At 50.7% G+C, this 7,897-nt stretch overlaps 1 long non-coding RNA gene across 1 annotated transcript; it reads right to left on the reverse strand.

Moving 5' to 3' along the window:
• Positions 1-24: 24 nt before the first annotated feature.
• LOC121813242 lies at positions 25-1,423 on the reverse strand. The gene is made up of 3 exons (XR_006053592.1): positions 1,158-1,423; positions 495-670; positions 25-251 (listed from the first exon to the last, which is right to left on the reverse strand). It is a non-coding gene; the product is annotated as an uncharacterized LOC121813242 (long non-coding RNA).
• Between the last annotated feature and the right edge of the window lie 6,474 nt (positions 1,424-7,897).

Genomic DNA, 7,897 nt, shown 5'->3' on the forward strand with positions numbered 1-7,897 from the left:
ATCTTGCTTCAGCCATACAGTAATTCATTCTTCTTACCAGGGCTGATTGTTTTCTCAGAAGTGAAGCCAGCCTCTGAGTTCTCAGAGGGGATGCTCTGGATGGATGACAAGGGGATATCTGTGTCTGTGCTCGTCAGCCATGTCGACTCCGTCTCTTTTGTCCAGCTCTCCAGGTAGCGAGGCTCCAAAGCGTCAGTTCTGCTGCCCCCACAGCCCATGACTCTTCACTTCCCAGCTCAAAAAGATTCACACTGGAAGTGATTTGAATCACAGGAAACTGTGATGTTAAGTGTGTGTCTACTGATCCAGTTCTTTACATGAGATGCACTGCAAAACAATTTAAATGACTTAAAAATGATGAGATAATTACTCAGTGTGCCTGCTGTGCACTGTTTGTGAACAACCAGACCTCTGCAACACAGGAGTCATCCAAATACACTTATTTATGCACGTTATTCTCTCATATGAGAGATATGACACAAACACATACTTACAGCACAGCACACAGCTGTGGGAGAAGCTGAGGGCCCTCATACAGTTAGTATGCATCAACTTCTATCCTTCAGAGAGCAGATTATGTGGTCCCACCCTCTGTTAACTCAGCTATGTTTAGGTTTGTTTAAGCAGCATCTTCTGATTATTAAGTAGACCAGGGAGACCGTGTTCAAATCTACAGGAGAGAGATGAGAGAAGTTATTGAAATGTGTGTTTTTCTATCTGTCTACGTATTGCAAAATCAAGTCTTCCTCAAATTGCATGTAAATAAATTCTCGGTTTCACTGATTGTCAGACACTGAATTAGCCGTTCGCAGTCAGGCCTTCGGGCTCTTTATACCGTCCTGTTTAACTTATTTAGCCCCCCCCTCAGATCATGTAGGTGGAGAGCGCTGCTGTAAAGCCATAAAGTCGCATATAGGCTGTTATATAAGCGAAGAAAAACACATAAATCATAGTATATGGATCTGTCAGCTGGCGATACATAGGCAGCTTTCGCGTCACTGTCATCGTCACAGGCCATAGGAAAAAATATCAACACTGCCGTGAAATACATAAACAGAAAGACGAGATGTAAATATGTATGACGGAAACGCGAATGGCGCTGTAATGCAGATGAATCAAACACCGGACACTAACACAGATGATCTCTGAAGGCTTACGGATGCTGGAAAGTCGGGTTTTTGTCTTGCCTCGGTGCTTTTCCAGTGTGTCGTCTGCCAGTCAAACCAGTAACACACTGTTAATAATAATAATAATTATACTAGCGACACGAGCACAGCCGGTAGCACGCTGCGCGTCCGCACGCTGCTGCACCACCAGCCTCTTCATTCATCCTCCTGTAAACAAACTGAACGGCGGATCTGTGGCGGAGCGGTGTATGTTAGAGCGTCCATCCTCTTGTCCTGAGGATGAGGGGGTGTACTTGAATTCAAGCAGAAAAAAAATCAAAGTATTACCTCAGCTGTTGCCAGGTAAACTTCAAAATAAAATAACGGTCCTCTGCGAGCGTTGATTGACTTTTGTTTGATAACCGCGAACTGAGTTGCACTTTATTTATTTCATTTCATATTTTATGACAGTATCTGATTCCAAATTTCTTGTCTATGCGGCCTTTAAAAAACGTGTTTACAGTCCTGACATAAAAACTACTACTTCTACTATTACTACCACAAAACGATTGCTACTTAGATGCCTAAAGTATATAGTTTCACATATGTTATAACATTTGATCTTCCCTAACAGCCCTTACAACATTTTCAGAACCGCCTGACTATCTCCGCTTCCTTTTCTCAGGAGTGGGACCCATTGCGGTCTTCTGCTGCTGTAGCCCCCTCATCCTCACCACAGACTGCTTCAAGGTTCAGTCTGTGGTGTGTTCAGAGATGCTCTTCTGTAGACCTTGGTTCCGGTGAGTTGTTATTTGAGCTGCTGTTCCCTTCCTATCAGATTGAAGCAGTCTGGTTATTCTCCTCTGACTTCTGACATCAACAATTTTTTTCTGACAAAAACTTATACATGACAGTCTGGGCAATGAGCAACAGAACATTTTATGTAATTTTACACAATTAGCAGATAGAAAAACTGAGACATGCTGCTGAAATTGCTCTTTAGATCTGTATGTGGGAAAATCCTAGTTAATCAGCAGTTCTTCAAGTACTCAGACCAGCATGTCTGGCACCAACAACCATTCTGGTTTGAACCTCATCTTGACCACTTCTACATGTCAGGCAGAGACACCATGGTTAGCCTCATAGCAAGAACCTTTCTGGGTTTGAATCCACCATCTGGCCGATGCCTTTCTTTGCGGGGTTTGCATGTTCTCCACGTGTCTGTGTCAGTTCTCTCTGGGTTCTCTGTCTTCCTTCCACAGTGTAAAAACATGCAGTTAGTGGGGTTAGGTTCCATCCATCCATCCATCCATCCATCCATCCATCCATCCATCTCATCCGCTTTATCCGAGGCCGGGTCGCGGGGGCAGCAGCCTAAGCAAAGAGGCCCAGACCTCCCTCTCCCCAGCCACCTCCTCCAGCTTATCCGGGGGAACACCAAGGCGTTCCCAGGCCAGCCGAGAGATATAATCTCTCCAGCGTGTCCTGGGTCTGCCCCGGGGCCTCCTCCCGGTGGGACATGCCTGGAACACCTCACCCAGGAGGCGCCCAGGGGGCATCCTTGTCAGATGCCCGAACCACCTCAGCTGGCTCCTTTCGATGTGGAGCAGCAGCGGCTCTACTCTGAGCCCCTCCCGGATGGCCGAACTTCTCACCCTATCTCTAAGGGAGAGGCCAGCCACCCTTCGGAGGAAGCTCATTTCTGCCGCTTGTCACGGCGACGGATGGCCGGTACTGAATCAGGACTCAGGTGCAGAAACCCAGAGCGGAGACAGTAGATGATTAACAATTTATTAGGTTAAGTGCAAAGGGAAAAAAAAGAAACGTGGCAAAGACAGAAAATACGAGACGTGGAGTCTTGGTGTGGCGTGGCCATGGGGAACGTGGCTAGGGCGAGGGAATGAGGCCTGAGAAGCGGAACGGAGCTGAGTGGGGAACAGTCACACTGAGGGAAGAGGATATAGGAGTTAGGCAGGTAGTGAAGGCAGCTCGAAGTGGCCAGTATTAAGAGCAGCAATTCTTACTTGCAGTTAGGGACCTGGAGTGTTTGAGAGGGGGGTGATGAAGATCCAGGGGAGGCTGAGTGGCGTGGAAAGGCTGCCTGAGATCCGGGGCTCTCAGATGGAGTGTGATGGCAGGAGGGCAGGCAGGTGAGGCACAGAGGGATTTCCAGAATGATCACTAGGTATCCCGAGTCCGGAGGTGGAGTGTGAGCCAAGGTGGTACAGCAACTGTAGACAAAAGAGTCTTGTTAGTAAGATAATCACAGCAGAATTGAAGCACAAGACCTGTTACCAACATGGGTTGATGACGAACTGGCAGTGGTGAACATCGATAGTGTGGTTTAAATCCCTCTGGCTTGATTGCCTGCAATAGGCTCCAGGTGTGCAGGAGCTGGAGTTGGCCCTGCCCAGGGGCGGATCCCAGGTCAGTTCAGGAGCCTATGGAAATTCCAGCCACCCACCGTAGACCATGACAGTACCCCCCCCTCAAGGGACGCCACCCGGCGGCCGACCGGTCCCCAGCCCGCGACGCGACCTGAAAAAATCAGAGACAAGAGCAGGATCAAGGATAAACGAGCGAGGAACCCAGGCACGTTCCTCAGGCCCATACCCCTCCCAGTCCACCAAAAACTGGCGACCCCGACCACGGCGGCGGACGTCAACGATCCCCGAACCGTATAGGCCGGATGACCATCGATGAGCCGGGCGGGCGGAGGGGGGGTCGGAAGGCAGGCACAGCACACTGGACAGCACGGTCTGACTTGGGAAACATGAAAAACCGGGTGAATCCGCAGACTGGGAGGAAGCTCGAGCTTCACAGCAGAGGGCGAGATGACCGAGTGGATGACATACGGCCCAATAAACCGAGGAGCCAGCTTGCGGGAGGAAACCTTAAGGGGAACATCTTTAGCCGACAGCCACACCTTCTGCCCTGGAGTGTACTGAGGAGCTGGAGATCGTAGACGATCTGCATAGCGGCAGTGGCGGGCAGCAGCTTTCTTCAGTGCCTCCTGAGTCCGAGTCCAGACCCGGCGGCAGCGCTGGAGATGGTGCTGGATGGAAGGCACAGCCAAATCAGCCTCTTCCTCAGGGAAGAGGGGGAGCTGATAGCCTAGGGACACTTCAAATGGAGAGAGACCAGTGGATGCAGAAACATGTGAATTGTGCGCATACTCTACCCATGGGAGATGTGCTGACCAAGTAGCCGGGTTATGGGAAACCATGCAGCGGAGCATGGACTCTAGTTCTTGGTTGAGCCTCTCAGTCTGTCCATTGGTTTGAGGGTGGTAACCAGAACTGAGGTTGGCTTGTGCACCTAGGGCAGAGCAGAAAGATTTCCAAACCTGGGATGTAAATTGAGGTCCCCTGTCAGAAGTGACCTCGACAGGAATCCCGTGGAGTTTGAAGACGTGGTCAACCATCAGTCTTGCAGTTTCCTTGGCAGTGGGTAGTTTCTCCAGGGCAATGAAGTGAGCTGCTTTAGAAAACCTGTCGATCACAGAGTATTACTGTTTTACCTGCTGACCTAGGCAGTCCAGTGACAAAGTCCAGGGAAATGTGGGACCAAGGACGAGAAGGTACGGCCAGAGGTTGTAGAAGACCGGAGGGTCGCTGATTTCGGGTCTTGTTCCTGGCGCACACGTCACAGGCAGAGACGTATTCCCGCACATCATGTTCCAGAGTTGCCCACCAGAAGTGACGACGTAGTAGTGCGATGGTGCGGCCAATTCCAGGATGGCAGGAAAACCGGGAGGTATGAGCCCACTTAATTACAGCCGAACGGGTTGCTGCGGGAACGAAGCGGTGGCCCGGAGGACCTGTGCCAGGGTCTAGTTCATCCTGTAATGCTCGCTGGATGGATTCCTCTATGTCCCAGGATAAAAACGCTACGCAGCAGGAGGTAGGAAGCGCAGGAGCTGGTTCGGTGGGTTCAGCGTCTGGGTCGTAAAGACGAGACAGGGCATCGGGCTTGGTGTTCTTGGAACCTGGATGGAAAGAGATGGCAAACTTGAAGCGATCAAAGAACAGAGACCAATGGGCCTGGTGGGCGTTTAGACGCTTAGCCGTTTTGAGGTAAGTAAGGTTTTTATGATCTGTGAAGATGGTGAATGGGTGTTCAGCTCCTTCCAATAGGTGACGCCACTCTTCCAGGGCTAACTAAATAGACAGCAACTCTCTGTCTCCTACATCATAGTTGCGTTCAGCTGACGAGAGTCGACGCGAAAAAAAGGCGCATGGATGTAACTTGGCCTTGGGACCTGAATGCTGTGAAAGGACCGCTCCGACGCCGACGTCGGATGCGTCTACCTCCAGAACGAATGGCTTGGAGTGATCTGGGTGACACAATACTGGAGCTAAGGTAAATAGTCGCTTGAGCCTACTTAATGCTGCTTCAGCTTCAGGTGTCCAGATGAACTGTCTTTTGGTGGATGTGAGTGTAGTGAGAGGAGTGGCTACCTGGCTGTAGTTGCGAATAAACCTCCGGTAGAAATTGGCAAAGCCGAGGAAACGTTGTAGGTGCTTGCGTGACGTGGGCGTGGGCCACTCCAGGATCGTGCGGATCTTGGCTGGATCAGTCTTCACCTGCCCTCCTGCGAGTATATAGCCAAGAAAAGTGACAGATTGTGCATGAAACTCACATTTCTCGGCTTTGACGTAAAGTCGGTTTTCCAGGAGGCGTTGGAGGACTGCTCGGACGTGGACATGGTGTTCCTGGGGGGTCTTGGAGAAAATGAGTATGTCATCAAGATAAACAAAGACAAACTGGTTCAGGAAATCACGGAGCACGTCGTTGACCAGGTTCTGAAAGACAGCGGGGGCATTGGTTAACCCAAACGGCATGACCAAATACTCAAAATGACCTAGGGGCGTATTAAAAGCCGTTTTCCATTCGTCCCCCTCCCTGATGCGGACAAGGTGGTAGGCATTGCGGAGATCCAGTTTGGTGAATACGGTGGCTCCATGGAGGGGTTCAAAGGCTGAGCTGATAAGGGGTAAAGGATATTTGTTTTTAATGGTGATGTCGTTTAACCCTCTGTAGTCAATGCATGGACGGAGTGATTTATCCTTCTTTTCCACAAAAAAGAAGCCGGCGCCCACTGGAGAGGAGGATGGGCGGATGATACCTGCAGCTAGTGACTCGTGGATGTACTTTTCCATGGACTCTCTTTCTGGTCTGGAGATGTTGAATAGCCGGCTAGAGGGAAGCGGAGCACCAGGTAGAAGGTCGATAGCGCAGTCATAAGGTCTGTGAGGTGGCAAAGATGATGCTTTGTCTTTACTGAAAACTTCCTGGAAGTCATGGTACTCAGGTGGGACGAGTGTGAGGTCAACCGGGTCTGTGTCTGAGGTGTTAGTGTCAGGGGTACCTGGCGGTAGGGCAGACGTGAGGCAGTGGACTAGAGAAAAAAGGCTCCAACTAGCAATTTTACTCCCAGACCAGTCTATGTGAGGGTTGTGTTTCTTTAGCCAGGGGTAGCCTAGGATGAGTGGTGAATCAGGAGATGAGAAAGTGAACAAAGTAATGGCTTCACGGTGGTTTCCAGAGGTGACGAGGGTTATGGGGCCAGCCTGATGGGTTATCTGAGAAAATATTTGATTGTTTAATGCGGTAACAGGGATGGGAGGATTGAGAGTCTTGAGTGGCAACTGAAGACGTCTAGAGAGAGCTAAATCTATTAAATTTTGCTCTGCTCCAGAATCAACAAGAGCATGGAGAGGGTGAGAAACCTGATTTAGACATAGGGTGACTGGTAGAATTAACCGGGGTTTGGAACTGAAAGAGGATCCGCCCACCTGTATCCCCGAAATTACCGGCGGGCGGAGCCTTTTGGCCGAACCGAACACTGTGCTAACCTATGCTCCACTGAGCCACAGTAAAAACATGCACCCGACCGAAGCCGTCGCTCTCTCTCCTCTGGTGTGAATACGAGAGCGGCCGATTTGCATAGGCTCTGGAGCGGCGTCCGTTTCTATGGAAACAGGAGCGGATGTGGACACCGGACGTGATGGCGCAGGAAGTGAAAACTCCTCCGCCATCAGGCGCAGGTTTACGATGTTTCTGATTCTTTTCGGCCTCCCTTTCCCTCAGACGATTATCTATCCTAAGGGAAAGGGAGACCAGGTCTTCAAAAGACTTGGGCTCATCGCGGGAAGCGAGCTGGTCTTTGAGTTCATCGTTTAAGGCGCGACGGAACACTCCCCGAAGGGCATGATCGGGCCAATTGGCCTCAGCGGCTGCGGTACGGAAGTCGATAATGAACTCTGCGACACTCCGGCTCCCCTGCTGTAACCCAAGCAACCTTTCGTCAGAACTGCCCTCAGATTCTGGATGAGTAAAGGTCCTTTTAAACTCACACAGAAAATCATCATACAAGCAGGTTGGGAGCGAATGAGCCAACAGGTAAGCCTCAGCCCATAACAGTGCCTTGCCCTGAAGCTTAGCCACCAGATATGCTACCCGAGCTGAATCGCTAGCAAAAGAACGGGGAGAATGAGTGAACGCGAGAGAACATTTTAGTAGAAAGGCAGTACAGCGACCCTGCTCCCCGGAGTACGGCTCGGGTTCTGGGAATGCAGCATCGCGAAAAACTGAGCCTGAAGGGGTTGGAGCTGGGGAAGACTGGGGAGGTTCTGCCACGGGTGTAGGAGACGCAGAGGACGGGCATGGAGTAGAGGAAAGAGCTGACTGAATTTCCTGCAGGGAAGCTAAGATCGTAGCCTGAGTCTCGCCTATGGCTTGGCACCGGGTGTCGAGGGCCTGCAACGCTTGCTCATGAGCCCCTAAAA

The sequence above is a fragment of the Haplochromis burtoni genome, unplaced genomic scaffold (genome assembly GCF_018398535.1).
Source record: "Haplochromis burtoni strain Fernald_Lab_line unplaced genomic scaffold, NCSU_Asbu1 Contig_1321, whole genome shotgun sequence".
NCBI classification, from domain to species: domain Eukaryota; kingdom Metazoa; phylum Chordata; class Actinopteri; order Cichliformes; family Cichlidae; genus Haplochromis; species Haplochromis burtoni.